Consider the following 19874-nt stretch of genomic DNA (forward strand, 5'->3'; position numbering starts at 1 on the left):
ATATGCTCCAGTAGTGGTTAGGTGGACTACTAGACCTGAACAGTTCAACATCGGCTTTGTGGAGATCCCATATCGTGTAAACCGTCGAATCCTGAGGGCCTACTCTTCCGCACAAACTTTCATGAAGACCCAAAGTGCCCGCAACAATGGAAAATATCTCACCAAATAAACAACTCCCCCCTCCAACAACCACTCTAATGATCAAGGTGAAGCGGCAGTGACAATGCCGAATCTGAACAAAGGATGATGCAGCTAGATTTGGAGATGGGTTTAGATCCGGCGGAAATGGAGAATCATGGATCCGATGGCCGGACAGTGATGGAGAAGAAAACTACAAAGGATAGATGTGGCTTGTTAGAGTGACTGATCAGATATTCTCAGCGGGCTGAGACAACATCAGTTTCCTGATGATGAAGATTTTGATGGAGATGAGAGAGGATTTTGGATGTGGGTTTCAGGTTCTATTAACCACAGCGACTATGACAGCGAATTGGTGGGGAACAGTGGTGCTGATGTTAGAGACGGTGTTGTTAAAAACAATGGCAGTATGGCATACACTACCAACAGATTGTAGTGTAATCTAATGAACAAAATCTGTTATATAGGTGTTGGAGACAGGGAAGACAAATTTGAGATGTGTTGGGTGCATCGGACGATCTCTTCAATGGTGGTCAATCCCTTTTCGATTGTAGACAAAGATAATAGCACAACAACTGGAAGTTCTGGCAAAATGGTGGATTCCAGCTGGTAGATTTGATGTAGCAATAGCATGTCCAACAAAGGAGGAGAACAGGAGAAGAAAGAGGAAAGGGAGGTGGGACTAGAGCTAGGCAGAGGGTGACTCGACTCGGTGGACTCGATTCGTCCGACTCGACCCAAACCAAATGACAGAGTTGGGTTCGAATCGAGTAGCCCTATCCCGATCCAAAACTTGGCCGAGTTGAGTTCGTGTTACATAGTAACTCGACCTGACTCGAACCGAAACTCAATCCGGTCGAACTCGACCCAAACCAAAACCCAACTCAATCCGGTTATTGGGTACTATATAAACAAAAACAAAAACCCATTCTCTACCCTAACCCAACCAGCCGGCCGCAGCACCCAACCCGATCATGAGCCCCCTACTCCGGCACAACCGCACAACAGCACCTGTCCGGCTCCTCTCTCTCTCCTCCACCTGTCCACACCGACACACCCGTTCGGCTTGATTTCGAGTTCCTCCTCCCCTCTCCTCCACTTGTTCGCACGGCAGCACCCATCTGGCCACCCTGCCCATTCGAGCTCCTCTAGTGCTCCTCTCTCTCTCTCCCTCTCTCCTTCACCCGTCTGCACGAGAGTACCCATTTGGCCACCCTGCCCATTCAAGCTCCTCCAGCCCTCTCTCTCTCTCTCTCTCTCTCTCTCTCTCTCTCTCTCTCCCCTCCACCCATCCGCACAGCAACACCTGTTCAGCTCGATTTCACATATTTTTTATTGTTTATTGTTTTAATTAAATAAATCATCAAATGGATGGCTCTAAGCGGCCCTAGGCACGCTGTGTTGCGTCCAGGCAAACTCAGGAGTGGCCTGGGCTCAATGTGGTGCATCCGGACTTGCTTGGAATAGGTGTGATGCGCCTAGCCTAGCTCGGGTGCGGTGAGACCGGGCTCGCTGTGGCCTGGCTCTGGTGTGGTGCAGTCGGACTCCCTGTGGTGTGTCCAACCTAGCTCGAGTGCGGCCGAGCTAACCCTAAACCTAAAACCTAACCCTAAATCCAAACCCTGAACCTTGAACCTTGAACCCAAAACTAAACCCTAAATCCAAACCCTAAACCTAAACCCTAAACCATAACCCTAAACCCTAAATCGTAAACCCTAAACCCTAAGGCCTAAACAGCTAAACCTAATCCCTAAACCCTAAATCCTAAATTGCTAGTGTGTTTTATTTATTTGAATTAAACAATTAGTGGTTAATTTTTTGGAATTATGGTTTATATTTCTTATTACTTTGCTTATTATTGTGCATTAGATAGTTACCTTAATATGTATGGATTACATTGCCTTTTCTCTTAGCTTATTATTGTGCTTGCACATTATATAGTTAGCTTAATATGTGTGGATTACATTGCTTTTTTCTTAGCTTATTATTGTGACTTGTGAGTTAGATAATTAGTTGCCCATTTGAGGATTTCTATGTGGCCAAACATAGATAGTGTGTTTTTTGTGGCATAAAAATCACTCAAATTGTCTCATTTTGGACACTTCAAGATTAGATAGATAGTATGCTTTCATATAACCTATTTAAATGTTCATGCCTGATTTGCGCTCCATCTCATCATTTCTCTCTAGATATGTTTCTTCCTTTTCATTTCTAATATCAAACATCTTTACATTGCTTAGATATTTGGCATCAGAATATGATGTTATCTAGAGAGACATGGGGAGATGCTGTTGGATTTTCGATGTGGGCATTTAAATGGGAATATGAAAGTATTACAATCCATCCAACCTTAGATGGGTGACTAATTTAGGGTTTAGTATAAATCTTTAAGGCATTAGATTGTTAATGCTAATATGATTTAGTATCTTTCAACTATTAGATGGCTAGTGAGGGTCTTTCCAATACCCTCGGCGGTTTGTCAGTTACATCGCTGATGATCTTAGAAGATGAAAGATTAAGTCTAGAAGATGAAGAGGTATCCATTGATATTAGTATCCCACAGTCACAGATCATAGGAAAAGCGAAAAAAAGATCGGTGGTGTGGGAAGATTTTGAAGAAATAACCTTAAAAAACAGCACAATGAAAATACAATGCAAGTACTGTAAGGTTTAATATGCTAAATAAGTAGATAGATCGACCACAACTCTGAAGAAACATATTTTAAAGTATCATAGAAAAATGACAAGTCAAACCTCAGGGCAACAGACACTTTCATTTACCCAACCTTTAGTGGGTCCGTCGCAAGGTACATTGTCCATCTATAAGTATAACAGATACCATGTGAATGAGTTGACAGCCATATTTATTATTACCAATGAAAGACTATTTCATATGGTAGAGTCCTTTTTATTGAATTAGTCAAAGGCCTTAACGCCAGATACGAGAAGGTCTCTCATACAACAATAAAGAGGGTGTGCATGAAGATGTATGAAAGTGAGAAGCTCAAGTTGAAAGGATAGTTGGAATTAATTTTCTGAATTAGCCTGACATCAAATTTGTGGACAGCATTCAATCAACGAAAGGGATATATGTCACTAACTGCCCATTACGTTGATGCCGAATGGAGGCTCTGCAAAAAAATCCTAAACTTTCGTTATCTTGCGCCTCCTCACACTGGATTGATGATTTCAAACCGCATGTACAAATGTCTTGTGAAGAGGGGCATTGAGAAGAAAATCTCATCGATAACTTCAGACAATGCCTTTGCAAATGATAGCGTTATAACGACTTTGCAGAACTAGTTTAGGGCTATCGGTGACTTGTATTTTGGTGGAAAGATATTTCATGTTAGGTGTTGTGCCCACATCCAACAATTGAACCAATAATCGAGAACATAACAGAAAGTGTGAAGTACATATGGGGATCACCTTCATGATTATATACATGGAATGAGATCGTGAAGCGGTTGAATTTTTCATCTCAGAAAACGATGGAGCTGGATGTCATGACACGTTGAAATTCAACTTTTGAAATGTTGGATTCAACGACAGCTTTCAAAGATACATTCTCTTACTATGCGGAGCGTGATGGTGTGTATCTTTGGTTGCCTTCTAATGATGATTGGTCAAAAGCTGAATCAGGTCGCAAGTTCTTTTCAGTTTTTTATGACACAATGAAGAAATTTTCAAGAAGCAAGTATCCAACAACAAATATATTTCTACTAGAACCTTGAAGGATAAAAGATGTCTTGCACAGAAGTTGTAGTAGACCAGACATTTTATAAGTAATGACCATGGGTATGCAGTTAAAGTTCGATAAGTATTGGTTTGAGTACAATCTGGTAATGGCTGTTGCAGTCGTTCTTGATCTACGATACAAGATGTTCATGGTTATATTCATATTTAATAAGTTGTATGTGAAAAGAGTGCCTCTAAGGTCGATAAGATTCATGATGCAGTTGATGAGTTGTACAATTTTTATGTACAAACGTTGAGCTCCGCAAAAGACAAAACTGCAGCCACAAGCCCGTGTACTCCTCAAGTGGGTTCTAGTTCTGTTGTTGATGAACAACAAGACACGATCGAAGATTTCATGTATTTCCTGGCACAGGTTGAGACTCACACGCAGACAACCCAATCAGAACCTCAACATTATCTCAAGGAGTCACTTGTAAAGTACAAGAGCGTAGATTTTGATGTTTTAGACTGGTGGAAGTCGAAATCTCATGATTCACAGTACTATGTGCTCTCGTTAATGGCACGAGACATTATCAATTCCAATTTCAACTATGGCATTAGAATCTAAGGTCGTGAATAAGTATCGAAGCTCACGTACACTAGAATCAGTTGAAGCACTCATTTCAACACAGGATTGGCTGCATCCGATCTGGGGGAAAGGAAACTCTGTTGATGAGGAGTTCAATGATGAGAAGAATGACAAGCAAGATGAGACAGTAGTCCGATCGGGACGCACCACCACCGAGCTCAGCCGCACGCCCGGACCACACCCGAGCCAGCTCGGAACACCACAACAAGCCCGAACCACCAATCGAGCTTTGAAATAAATAAATAAATAATTAGATTAGAAGTTTACTTAAAATGGGCGGATTGCTGCCGGATTGCTACCGGACGGGTGGATTACTGCCGGATGGGTAGATTGTTGCCGGACAGGTGGAGGGAGGAAGTGGACTGGAGATGAGAGAGAGGAGGAGGAGGAGGTGGAGGTAGAGGAGGGACGGCCGAACAGTTGTTGGGTTCGGGTAGACGGTAGTCCGATCGTGAGTGGCGTAGGCAGGGTTAGGGTAAGATGAAGGGGAAAAAAAAAAGTAAACTTTTTATATATAGTACCTGATACCGGATCAAGTTGGGTTTTGGATCGGGTCGAGTCCGACCGGATCGAGTTTCAATTTGAGTTGGGTCGAGTTACTATGTAACTCAAACTCGACTCAATCGAGATTCAGAACCGGATGGGGCTACTCGATCCGAACCCGACTCTACCGTTCGGTTCCGGTCGAGTCAAATCTGGCCGAGTCGGACAAGTCGGATCCGCCGAGTCGAGTCGGGTCCTGCCCAGCTCTAGCTCGGAGTCAGGTCAGAGTTCTCCCACAATTGAAGCCGTAAAAAGATAACCAAAGGATGATTCTGGCAACGAAGGTGGATGACGGAGTTACTATTATGGAAAAGGTTACTCAAGTTACACGCAATAAAAGCATTCATCATATAGAGGATATTGAATGAATGAAAGTTTTATTGGTCTATATACGGATGTGGTTTATTTACTTTTAATTTTTTACAGTGGTTTATTTACTTTTGATTTCAAAACAGGATCGGGTAGGGTCAGCCCTAACTCGTTTTGTGGGCATGGTTTATTTCCTTTTATTTACTTTACAGTCGCATTTTTTGCATATTGCAACTTGCAATGCAAAGAAGACCCCAGTGCAGCCTTGCCATAGTAACCCAGCCCGATGACCCGATCCGAGTCGATGCCAACTCGATCCAACTCAGTATTTCTAACCAGATGGGACTCAGTTCGGATAAGACCAGCCCATACCCGAACTCGAATCAAGTTAGGCATGTTGAACTCGGTACCGAGTCAGATCGAGTTCAGGTCAAGCCTTTTTCACGACCGGATCGAGTCAGGCCAGCCCTAACTCGGTCCAACTCAACTCGATACCCAGCTCTAAGTGGGCCTAGGGTTTGAAAACCCTAGTTGTGATACCATGTAGAACCACAAGATGTTGCATTGTGGAAATTGTCATATCTCAAGTTAACTTAGAATAACATGAATATATAAAGTATATGAAAGATTTGGAGAGATCTTACCAAATACACATCTTAAGAAATAAGGTAATTTCCTAATCTAAAAAGATTGCCCTAATATCCTCTAACAAAGAGAGAGTCAACACATTCAACAAGATAATTGAAGTAAAGTGTGCTCGAACATAAGTATCTAGTTACAACAAAATTTTTCAAACAAGTACAAGGAATTATTGGAAAGACAAGGGCTTTAAATGGTTCATAGTGCAAACGTCATGAGGGCTTCCTCATTTGTTTGTCAGATAAGTATCAGCCAAAAATACGACAATCTAGCATAAAAATATTTTGTAGGATTTACACATCATATTTGAACTCCTATCACGGTGTGTCATAAAGGCCGCCACGGGACCGTAAAGATAACAGTAGCAATTGTTACACGTTACGGGATTGTAATGGTCATAATGGCCACTATGGAAAAAATGACCTGTAAAGGCCCATTATTTATTTATTTATTAAAAAGGGGACCGTAACGGCCATTACACCCCATATCGTAAAGGTAACGGTGATGGCCATTACGACCACAATTACCCTTATGGAATACCTTGATTCCTGTTCAAAATGAAGAAGACTTCTTTTTTTTCCTTCTTCGGTGAAGATGGGATAAGTTTTTATTCTTGTTCTTTTATAGAAGAATAGAAAGGAAATTCTGTTTTTTTATGCGAAGGGAAGGATAACTGTTAAAGAGGGAGAGCTTGGAAAGTTGAAACATGTTTCTATTCTTTTAGTTATACACATGCGTGTATGTGCACATGTAAGTGAATGTGTGGATGGATGCAATGCATGTGGGCATGAATCTATGCACGAATGCATGGATGTATGCATGCATGCATGCACCGATGCATGTATGAAGGAATCTGACTATAATTATAACAATTTGATGGGGTTCATGTAACATGCAATGTCTAGCAAAGAAAGTGAGATGTTGACACTGAGAGGTGAATTGAACATGAACTTGTGGATTCAGTTTCCCCCTAAATAAGAGATAAATATTGCCTGGATGTGCCTAGCACAACAACTTTGTAAATTCATGCACACTACAAATTTAACAGCATGTCTCTCCATATGGTGCACTAAAAAGCTTTGCTCTTACAAACAACATATGCCCCAAGTCAAAAGCTAGCTTACGTTAGAATCAATTTATTACTCCATTTTTTTGTTTCTCTGCTCTTTCATGGCCAGGATTGTTTTTAGATCAATTAGATGAAATCTTTGAGTAATCATGAGGCCAATCACAAATCAATTACAATTTCAAAACAAATTATTATGTTAAATAATGTATTTTCCTTCTCATGACCTTTCAAAAAGAAGAAGAAGAAGAAATTACGCTTCTCATAAAAATAGATAAAAACATGCAAAAAAAAAAAAAAACGTAATGCAGATCAGCAAGTTATCTCAATTTTGTAGCACATAAGAAAATCTTAGTTGGCAATTGAACCAGATATTAGAGTAGTTAACAACAGCCTCACACATTGATTCAAAAACATGAGTTAAGGGATGGAAGATTACGCGATAACTTATGCTCTTTAAGACAAGACCAAGCAACCTTAGCTGCAATCATCTCTGCCTGCTTCTTGGTTTTTGCTGCTTTTTCAGAGAAAACCTCTCCTTTTATTTCAACATTGGAAAAGTAAGTAGGCAAATGAGGTAGACCGGACCTAACGGTCTTATATACCGGTAGCGAAAAGCCTTCTTTCTGAGCTAATTCCTGCAAAAGGTTCTTGCAAAAACCAGCATCATCCTTCAGAAAGTAGGCCACAAATCAATAACCTCATTCATTAAGACAAATTAAAATGCACAAAAAAGTAGCTTATAACTAGGCACTAGCTCAATAACATTTAATGAGGAACACTTGCCTCTTGATATCCTTTTGACAAAGATGCCAGAGCAACTTTTACAGCAGCATGTTCTGCTTGTCTTAGTGTGCAGAAAAAATCAGGACTCTCAAAGGTCTGTCCATCTACTGTAATTATAGCCTTAAAGCAGAGGGCATGAGACTGTCCATCACGAAGACTAGAATAAACGGGTATACTCAGGTTTCTTTTCTGGGCCAAATTCTGCAGCTGGCTCTTGTAAATGTATTGCATTTCTAGAAAGAAAAGAAAAACAAAAACCAAGTGCAACTTTTGTGAGTACATGCTAACAGAAAGTAAGGTTATATAGACTGGCAATGAGTAACAAGAACATTGGAGACAACAGAAGAATTTGTCAAATGAAATTTCTTTTTTCTTATGTAAATACACAAAAGTTTCAAAATCAATTGTCAGTGACAAACTAACCTTAAAAAAAATCGTCAATCATTATTTACTGATCAGGATTTAGAACTTGCATATAAGAAAATCACATAAGCAGCTCAATGTGTAGGAGCAACTACCAAGTGAGCATTAAAAAGTCAAACGTAGCCTATATGAGCTTTTCATTTGTTTGGGTTCACAACTTAATTTCCAGATGCAGTAGGAAGTGACATGGGAATATCAACGAATTTGCAACTGATCCTGTCTGAAAGAAAAAGTTTAATTTCATGACGCAGATATTAGAAAGTTTGCAAAGAGTACAACAATCTTTTGTCACCAGACACTATATTAAGTTACTTTACCTGTCGAATGACAACATCCCTTTTACCTATAATTGACGGACTTCTATTGAAATTTGAAAAGCAAAAATAAACTTTCAAAAGAGGAAAGGTAGAACCAACCACACATGCTTTTTTATCGCTCTTCTAGCAAGGGTCCCATGGTATCAAAAAATAAATAAATAAATTGTTGGACATAGGCCTAGTGGGTGGGTCTCATATGTTTAGGCCTCTTCTGGCCTCTTCCGTTAGAGATAGTTTTCAAATTCAAATTTGAATGAGGATGGGAGATTGGGATAAGACCAGATTCTCTGGTCTCATCCAAACCTCCCATCCTTTCCTATAAAAGGACGAGGCTCTCTCATGAATAAAAATATATATGAGAAGTACTGAGAGTACACAAAAGAATAGTGGTTGGTACATAGTAATTTGTCCATTTAGCTTGTCCTTGGGACGATTTAAACCATAGATTGTAATCCAGGGCCATCTATACCGTAGAATCAGAGGGGTGAATAGACTCATCTGCTCCAGTAGTGAATAGGCGGGCCCCTGGATCTGGATTGTTCATCTTCAGCTTTGTGGAAGTTCCATATCGTATAGACCGTCAGATCTTGAGGGCTCACACTTCCGCACATACTTTCAGTGGTATCAGAGAGAACTCAACGGCGGATCTCTGATTTATTATTTTCATCTAAAAAGGTAAGTGGCCCCTTTTTTTTTAAAATGGATTGGATTCCTGTTCATGGCTTTTGAATGGTATGAGATCAATGTGCGCACTATGACTCTCGATGTGCACATATGCACCAATTTGTGCCCACGTGGATGCATGTGCACGTGTAAAATCTAGACTCTTAGATGTGGATGTCGTGGCCAGTGCCCACTGCATTTGATATTTTTTAAAAGCCTTGATTATGTTTACATGGAAGAGTTCCACAACATCAATTGAATTAATGAAGATGAATCTGTCCAAACTTGGAGAACCATAATCAAGTGGGTTAATGTTTGTAAAACGTCGGTTCACACCATAGAACTTTTTGGAGCCCTACTCTCATATAGACCATTGGATCGGCAAAAGACGTTTGTGGTCAATGGCTGGCAATTGAGAATGGATCACTAGACCTAGAAAATCATGTCTGATAGTTTCCACATGCATCACCCGAATCACCTTATGAAAGGGTTGATGGGAATATCAACGTCACGATATACCAGTTAGATTCAAATGGTGGGCCTTTCCATCCCATTATTCCTATGGTGTGGCATGTTTACACCCATATATGATCAGTCAAACAGCTGTCCAAGGTCTCTATATAGCCAACAACCAGATTAATATAATTAGTGTATACATATATGGTCCAAACTGTAGACATGTTTCACTCTTAACATGTGCGAGATCTAGACCACTGATGGATGCACTGTGCATGGATGCAAGATAACTAAATAGTAAAGATGGCACACCTATAGTTGTTCCATTGGATGCACTTTTACATGTGCATCAAGAATTCAAAAGTTAAAGCCATTTCTCCACAGTATGCATGGCAGGTAGATTCACTGATCGTTGCCATCAATCTGGCAATCCTTATTTTCTTTGGTCTCTTTTTCAACAGCCACATGTGAGAAAATTCTATTCGTTAATTTTTCTTTAACTGTACTGCATCGATGATGAGAGAGTGATAAGCAAGATGAGACAATAGTCCGATCGAGACGCACCACCAGCAAGCTCAGCCGCACGCCCGCACCGCACCCGAGCCAGCCCGGACCACCACAACATGCCCGAACCACCAATAGAGCTTTGAAATAAATAAATAAATAATTAGATTAGAAAATTCAAGTTTACCTAAAATGGGCGGATTGCTGTCGGATTGCTACCGGATGAGTGGATTATTATCGGATGGGTGGATTGTTGCCGGACAGGTGGAGGGAGGAAGTGGACTGGAGATGAGAGAGAGGAGGAGGAGGAGGATGGACAGCCGGACGGCTGCTGGGTTCGGGTAGACGGTAGTCCGATCAGGAGCGGCGCAGGTAGGGTTAGGGTAAGATGAAGGGGGAAAAAAAGTAAACTTTTTATATATAGTACCTAATACCGGATCGAGTCGAGTTTTGGATCGAGTCGAGTCCGACCGGATCGAGTTTCAGTTTGAATTGGGTCGAGTTACTATGTAACCTGAACTCGACTCGGTCGAGATTCGGATTTGGATGGGGCTACTCGATCCGAACCCGACTCTACCGTTCAATTCCGATCGAGTTAGATCTGACCGAGTCGGACAAGTCGGATCCGTCAAGTCGAGTCGAGTCCTGCCCAGCTCTAGCTTGAAGTCAGCTCAGAGTTCTCCCATAAAGTCGTAAAAAGATGATCAAAGGATGATTCTGGCAACAAAGGTGGAGGGGGTTACTATTATGGAAAAGGTTACTCAGGTTACACGCAATAAAGGCATTCATCATACAGAGGATATTGGTCTTTATGCAGATGTGGTTTATTTACTTTTGATTTCAAAACAGGATCAGGTAGGGTCAGCCCTAACTCGTTTTATGGGCATGGTTTATTTCCTTTTATTTACTTTGCAGTCGCATTTTTTACATGTTGCAACTTGCAATGCAAAGAAGACCCCATTGCAGCCTTGCCATAGTAACCCAGCCCGATGACTTGATCTGACTCGGTGCCAACTCAATCCGACTCGGTATTTCTAACCGAGTCGGACTCAGTTCGGATAAGTCCAGCCCATACCCGAACTCGGATCAAGTCAGGCATGATGGACTCGGTACCGAGTCAGATCGAGTTCAGGTCAAGCCTTTTTCAGGACCGGATCGAGTCAGGCCAGCCCTAACTCGGTCCAACTCGACTCGATACCCAGCTCTAGGTGGGCCCAGGGTTTGAAAACCCTAGTTGTGATACCACGTAGAACTGCAAGATGCTGCATTGTGGAAATTGTCATATCTCAAGTTAACTTAGAATAACATGAATATATAGAGTATGAAAGATTTGGGGTGAAAGATTTGGGGGGGTGTTAACAAATACACATCTTAAGAAATAAGGTAATTTTCTAATCTAATAAGATTGCCCTAATATCCTCTAACAAAGAGAGTCAACACATTCAACAAGATCATTGAAGTAAAGTGTGCTCGAACATAAGTATCTAGTTACAACAAAATTTATCAAACAAGTACAAGCAATTATTGGGAAGACAAGGGCTTTAAATGGTTTATAGTGCAAACTTCATGAGGGCTTCCTCATTTGTTTGTCAGATAAATGTCATCCAAAAATACGACGATCTAGCATAAAAATATTTTGTAGGATTTACACATTATATTTGGATTCCTGTCATGGTGTGTCGTAAAGGCCGCTATGGGACCGTGAAGATAACAGTGGCAATTGTTACATGTTATGGGGTTGTAATGGTCGTAATGGCCACTATGGAAAAAATGACCCGTAAAGGCCCTTTATTTATTTTTTATTAAAAAAGGGAATGTAACGGCCATTACGACCCCTGTAACATCCATTACACCCCATATCGTAAAGGTAACGGTGATGGCCATTACGGTCACAGTTACCGTTACAGAATACCTTGATTCCTGTTCAAAATGAAGAAGACTTCTTCATTTTTTTCTTTCTTCGGTGAAGATGGGAGAAGTTTTTATTCTTATTCTTTTATAGAAGAATGAAAGGAAATTCTGTTTTTTATGCGAAGAGGAGGGTCCAGATCACAACCCTTGCTTCAAAGGCACCGTTTCCATCAACGATGTCAATTTACAAACCATTGATTCTGCCAGATCCTCCAAAGAAGCTCAGAACATGGCCGCCAAGCTCGCTTTCAAGCATTTCACCACCGCCGGAAGCTTCGACGTGGTTGTTGCCTTTCTTCCATTGTCATCAGCAGGTGAATTTCGTAATTCTGTCTGTTTTTAAGGCCAATTCTTGAACCGAAGCGTCAGAATGCCTTTTCTTTTGGGTATTTGCTGTCGTAGGATAAGATTCTAAGCATTAGGTGCGCAGGTTAGCACTGATCATCTCCTCTGCTGTCTATGCACTCCTCTTCCTCAGTTAACATGTGAATTCCACAATTCTGAGGGTTTTCGAGGCTGATTCTCTGAGTGGAAGCTCGAAATGCCTTTCCATTGAGTTTCTAGGGGTGTAGGATAAGATACTCAACATTAGGTGCGTAGGCTAGCACTGATTGTCACCAATATTATTTATGCACTGTGAATTCCGTAATTCTGAGGATTTTTTAGGACGATTCCTGAACTGAAGGCTCACATGCATTTTTCTTTTGAGTCTCTGGGGGTGTAGGATAAGATCCTAAGCATAGGTTAGCACTGATTGTCTCCTTCAGTGTCTATCCACTCTTCTTCCACTGTTGCCCGGTGATTTGCGTAATTCTGACGATTTTTTATGCTGATTCTTGGAGTGGAGGTTCTAAATGCTTTTTATTTACCCTTTTTTCTTTTGATTCTTTGAGAGTGTAGGATAAGATCCTAAGCATCAGTTGCGTAGTTTAGCACTGATTGTCACCTTCTCTTTCCATGCACTTGTCTTCCATCATTGCTGGGTGGATTCTGTAATTATGAGGAGCTTTCAAGGTTATTTTGGAAACTGAAGGCTAAGGATGCCTTTTAATTTCTCCTTTTCTTTTGAGCTATTAGGGCTTAGGGTAAGATCTTCAACATAATATACGCAGGTTAGTAATGGTTTATATCACCGTTCCTCTTTCATGGCCGCCAGGTTGCTTTTGAAATTTAGAGGGTTTTGGAGGCCGATTCTTGAAATGAAAGGCTTATTATCCCTTTTTCTTTTGCCCCTTTACTTTTACCCTTTGTGTGTTGGGGGTGTAGTATAGGATTTTGAGAAATAAGGTTTGTTGGTTATCACTGATAATCTCCTCTACGGTTGAAGCCACTTCTCTTCCCTTGTCGCCAGGTTAGTTCTGTAATTCTGAGGGTTTTTAGATCATTTCTTGATTAAATGAAGGCTTAGAATGCGTGTTTTTTTTTTCTTCCTGCCTTTCATTCTCTTTTGAGTCTTGGGGGGCATAGGATCAGATCCTGATCAGAATTTGCTTAGGGGTTGTTTGGATTCCTGTAAATGATTTAAGTGGTAAATGATTTACAGGTTATAGGTTGATCTGTTTTTCTGTAAGCTGTAAATGATTTACAGGTAAATAATTGTTTGTGTTTGGATAGCCTGTAAATGGAGAGCCAATCTTTGAAAATCTAGCCGTTAGGCTGTAAATGGAGAGCCTGTAAATGAAATCACAACTTTTTGCTGGGAAATCAAATGGGGCTGAAAGCTGTAAATGATTTACATGCATTTTTCAGCATGTAAACGCAGACTATCAACCATTTTTACCTGTAAATCATTTACTAGTAGCCCCATTTACAGCCATACAAATGACCCCTTAGGTGAGCATTGATTGTCTTGAAATGCTTCCAACAAAGCCGTAATTTCTAAGGGTTATTGAAGGCTTATTCTTGCATTGAAGGAATTCAACTGAACTTCCCGGTTTAATCAAGAATCTTAGATTTATTTATTTATTTTTGTTTTTGAATGAAATGGAGTGTGTAAGATAAGATACTAAGCATACTGTGGAGAGGTTAGCATTAGCTGACTGAAAATGATCTAGAATCCCTAGTTCCTGGTGTTTTAAACAATGATTCTTGAATTAAAAGGTCTTAAGAAAAAATATCTGATTTTTTTTTTTTTTTGAGAATCTTGGAGTTTCTTGGGTTAAAAGTGGTGTGTAGGATAATTTCTAAGCATTCTGTGCATATGTTAGCATTAATTGTCTTAAATAAATTGCTTTGGAGATGCTACTTTCTAGGTTTTCTTGAAGACTGATTATTGAATTGAAGGCTTTAAACTGAAATTGCCTTTAAAAATGTTTTTTGGAGTTTGTAAGCATATTGTGCGCAAGTTAGCACTAATTGTCAGTGAACGGGCTTCTGGTCTTCCAAGTCTTAAAGGATGTAAATTTTTTTTTTTTTCTTGGGACGTAGCTGGGTCGCCGCCTTGGGGGCTTTGTCTACTGTTTGTTTTGTAGTTTCCATTTTTGCTCCTTTAATAAAAGCTCATCATCTTTCCAAAAAAAAAAAAAAAGGAAAAAAATAAGAAAAGAAAAGAAAAGAAAAGAAAAGGTTAGTACTAATTATCTAAAAATGCTATGGAAACCCTAATTTCTTGGGTTTAAGTGTCGTTCTTGAATAGGGCATAAAATGTTTTGTTTTTTTTTTCCCTTGAGTCCAGTGGTCAAGAATGAAAAGCTAGGGTATGATTATTAGCATGTGAAGTTTAGCACTTATTGTCTTAAAAATGCTTTGAAAACCCTAAATTCCATTGTTTTTGATGTCCATTAATGAATCGGAGGCTAAAAGCAACCTCGCAAGGCTGCAGGATAAGATCCTAACCATTCCTCATTGATTCATGAATGTGAGGCTCAATGCGGCTAGAGGAATGCCTTTGCATAGCTTTACCTTAAAAATATTTGAAAACGCTAATTCCTTGGGGTTTTAAGGTAAAGTCCTTAATACAGATCTTAAATGATTTGACTTTTTTGAGACCTTGGAATTTAGGATGATATGGTGTTGGTGTCCATAGGATAATATCCTAAGCATGCTGACCATACGTTAGCATCGATCCCTTTAAAGGCTTTGAAGATCCTATTCTTAGGCTTATGAGGACGACTCTTGGATAAAAGGTTGAGGTCAAAGTGCTCTGATCTTTTGTATCTTGGAGTTCTGAATGAAAATGAGAAGTATGCAATGGATAAGCTCCTGAGCAAACCTTGCATAGGTTGCATTAGTTGTCCTAAAATGCTAAGTATGGCTGATTTCATGTGTTTTTTGAAGTTGACTGGACTAAGTGTTTTTTTTTTTTTTTTTTTACGGTTGTTTTTTTTGGGTACAGGAAACCATTTAAAAAATATAAAATATGGCACGTAAACTTTTTGCATTCCTTTATAGATGGCTGTTATTTTACACATTTAGTAAACATTTGGAGGCATCTGTGGCTGAGCTACACATGCTCGCTCAGCCACAGATGCCTCCACATGTTGACTACATGTGGAAAATCACAGCCATCTATCAAGGCAGGCCAAAAGTGTACGTGCCCTAGTATATCTTTTTTAAATGGTTTCCTGGACCCAAAACAAACAAACGGAAAAAAAAAAAAAAAAAACACTTAGTCCAGTCAACTTCAAAAAACACATGAAATCAGCCATACTTAGCATTTTAGGACAACTAATGCCAACCTGTGGTTTGCTCAGGAGCTTATCCATTGCATAATTCTCATTTTCATTCAGAACTCCAAGATGCAAAAGATCAGAGCACTTTGACCTCAGCCTTTCATCCAAGAGTCGTCCTTCATAAGCCTAAGAATAGGATCTTCAAAGCCTTTAAAGGGATCGATGCTAACGTATGGTCAGCATGCTTAGGATATTATCCTATGGACACCAACACCATATCATCCTAAATTCCAAGGTCTCAAAAAAGTCAAATCATTTAAGATCTGTATTAAGGACTTTACCTTAAAACCCCAAGGAATTAGCGTTTTTAAATATTTTTAAGGTAAAGCTATGCAAAGGCATTCCTCTAGCCGCATGGAGCCTCACATTCATGAATCAAAGAGGAATGGTTAGGATCTTATCCTGCAGCCTTGCGAGATTGCTTTTAGCCTCCCATTCATTAATGGACTTCAAAAACAATGAAATTTAGGGTTTTCGAAGCATTTTTAATACAATAAGTGCTAAACTTCACATGCTAATAATCATACCCTAGCTTTTCATTCTTGACCATCAGACTCAAGGGAAAAAAAAAAAAAAAAACATTTTATGCCCTATTCAAGAACGACACTTAAACCCAAGAAATTAGGGTTTCCATAGCATTTTTAGATAATTAGTACTAACCTTTTCTTTTCTTTTCTTTTCTTTTCTTATTTTTTTCTTTTTTTTTATTTTTGAAAGATGGTGAGCTTTTATTAAAGGAGAAAAAAGGAAATAACAAAACAAACAGCAGACAGAGCCACCAAGGCAGCGACCCAGCTACATCCCAAGAAAAAAAATTTACATCCTTTAAGACTTGGAAGACCAGAAGCCCATTCAATGACAATTAGTGCTAACTTGCGCACAATATGCTTACAAACTCCAAAAAACATTTTTAAAGGCAATTTCAGTTTAAAGCCTTCAATTCAATAATCAGTCTTCGAGAAAACCTAGAAAGTAGCATCTCCAGAGCAATTTATTTAAGACAATCAATGCTAACATATGCACAGAATGCTTAGAAATTATCCTACACACCACTTTCAACTCAACAAACTCCAAGTTCACTGAAAAAAAAATCAGATATTTTTTCTTAAGACCTTTTAATTCAAGAATCATTGTTTAAAACACCAGGAACTAGGGATTCCAGATCATTTTCAGTCAGCCAATGCTAACCTCTGCACGATATGCTTAGTATCTTATCCTACACGCTCCATTTCATTCAAAAACAAAAATAAATAAATAAATCTAAGATTCTTGATAAAACCGAGAAGTTCAGTTGAATTCCTTCAATGCAAGAATAAGCCTTCAATAACCCCTAGAAATTATGGCTTTGTTGGAAGCATTTCAAGACAATCAATGCTCACCTACGGGGTCATTTGGATGGTTGTAAATAGGGCTACTAGTAAATGATTTACAGGTAAAAATGGTTGATAGTTTGCGTTTGCATGCTGAAAAATGCATGTAAATCATTTACAACTTTCAACCCCATTTGACTTCCCAGCAAAAAGCTATGATTTCATTTACAGGCTTTTCATTTACAGCCCAACGGCTGGATTTTCAAAGATTGGCTCTCCATTTACAGGCTATCCAAACACAGACAATTATTTACCTGTAAATCATTTACAGCTTACAGAAAAACAGGTCAAGCTGTAACCGTTTACAGGAATCCAAACAACCCCTAAGAAAATTCTGATCAGGATTGGTCCTATGCCCCCTAAGCCTCAAAAGAGAATGAAAGGCAAAAAAAAAAAAAAAAACACGCATTTTGAGCCTTCATTTCAAGAAATGATCTAAAAACCCTCAGAATTACAGAACTAACCTGGCGACAAGGGGAGAGAAGTGGCTTCGACCGTAGAGTAGATTATCAATGATAACCAACAAACCTTATTTCTCAAAATCCTATACTACACCACAACACACAAAGGGTAAAAGAAAAGGAGCAAAAGAAAGAGGCATAATAAGCCTTTCATTTCAAGAACCGGCCTCCGAAACCCTCTAAATTACAAAAGCAACCTGGCGGCCATGAAAGAGGAACAGTGATATAAACCATTACTAACCTGCGCATATTATGCTGAGGATCTTACCCTAAGCCCTAATAGCTCAAAAGAAAAGGAAAAAGGAGAAATTGAAAGGCATCCTGAGCCTTCAGTTTCCAGAATAACCTTGAAAGCTCCTTGTAATTACAGAATCCACCCAACAATGATGGAAGACAAGTGCATGGAAAGAGAAGGAGACAATCAGTGCTAAACTACGCAACTGATGCTTAGGATCTTATCCTACACTCTCAAAGAATCAAAAGAAAAAATGGTAAATAAAAAGCATTCCGAACCTCCACTCCAAGAATCAGCTTAAAAAATCGTCAGAATTACGCAAATCACCTGGCAACAGTGGAAGAAGAGTGGATAGACACTGAAGGAGACAATCAGTGCTAACCTAAACACAAGATGCTTAGGATCTTATCCTACACTCCCAGAGACTCAAAAGAAAAAGGCATCCTGAGCTTTCAGTTCAGGAATCGACCTAAAAAATCCTCAGAATTACGGAATTCACGATGCATAAACAATATAGGTGACAATCAGTGCTAACCTACGCACCTAACACTGAGTATCTTATCCTACACCCCTATAAACTCAATAGAAAATGCATTCCGAGCTTCCACTCAGAGACTCGGCCTTGAAAACCCTCAGAATTACAGAATTCACAAGTTGACGGAGGAAGAGGAGTGCATAGACAGCGGAGGAGATGATCAGTGCTAACCTGCGCACCTAATGCTTAGAATCTTATCCTACGGCAACAAATACTCAAAAGAAAAGGCATTCTGATGCTTCAGTTCAAGAATCGGCCTAAAAAACAGACAGAATTACGAAATTCACCTGCTGATGACAATGGAAGAAAGACAGCAGCCACGTCGAAGCTTCAGGCGGTGGTGAAATGCTCGAAAGCGAGCTTGACGGCCATGTTCTGAGCTTCTTTGGAGGATTTGCCGGAATCGATGGTCTGAAAATCGACGCCGTTGATGGAAACGGTGCCTTTGAAGCAAGGGTTGTGATCTGGACCCTCCTTTTAAGTGGCGTATGTGAGCAAGCTCCATGATTTCTGATTGCAGAGCACTTGCAGCCGAGATTTATACATTTTTCTTCGAGAGATAAATGGCAGGGTACGATTGAGATTTTTTCCATTTTATACAGAGATGGGGAGAGGAAGAAAGAAGACAAAGGGAGAAATGGGGAGCAGATTAGGTACGGCCCCGGCCTGATTGAAGACGGTGCACTTCTTACGGTGGGTCCCACCTTGATGTATTTATTCTATATCGACACCGTCCATCTGTTTTTCCAAATAATATTAGGGCATGATACCAAAAATTAATGAGATCCAATTCTACAGTGGACCATACCATAGGAAAACTGGTGAATTACCATTAATGGTCCATAGAAGTTTTCGATCAAGCTGACATTTGTTTTTTCCATTCATACAATTTATCTAACCTTATCAACAGGTGGAAAATGAACATTACGTATATGGGCCCTAGAAATTTTTTTAAGGGTAGGGCATTCAATCAACATTTTTTCCTATAGTATGGTCCACATGGATTTTCGATATTCTTAATTTTTAGGATAAATGATCTTCCAAAACGGATGGACGGTGTGGATATATAATATAGACATCGAGGTGAGTTCCATGGTAAGGGCCGCACTGTCTTGTGTGCAGCCGGGGCGGCACCTAATCCGCTTCCGAAGATAGTACAATACACTATTCATTAGGTTCAGCGCACATTTCATGACCTATCATGCACATATTATACAAATCAAACAAATATTAACCATTGATCATTGACCATTAGAATGGACGGTCAGTAATGTTTACATAAAAATAGAATCAAACAAAATTTGATCCATCCGTTCGTTGTCCCCCATCAAGACTGTTATGATCCTAAAGAATCGTTTTTTAGATAATCACAGCCATCCGATCTATAGCTTAGAAAAAGGACGGCTAAACAAAATAAGGCCAAATAAAGGATTGCTTAGATCATCCGATCAGTGTAATTTTTGCACAGTAGATCACCAAATTAGTGCAATTTCAGTTTTCAAGTCCAATCTAAAATGTTT

At 39.7% G+C, this 19874-nt stretch overlaps 1 pseudogene; it reads right to left on the reverse strand.

Moving 5' to 3' along the window:
• The window catches only part of LOC131226855 (uncharacterized), a 34481-nt pseudogene extending 15581 nt beyond the window's left edge, over nt 1–18900 (reverse strand).
• Nucleotides 18901–19874: the final 974 nt, after the last annotated feature.

Source organism: Magnolia sinica, chromosome 15 (genome assembly GCF_029962835.1).
Source record: "Magnolia sinica isolate HGM2019 chromosome 15, MsV1, whole genome shotgun sequence".
NCBI lineage: Eukaryota > Viridiplantae > Streptophyta > Magnoliopsida > Magnoliales > Magnoliaceae > Magnolia > Magnolia sinica.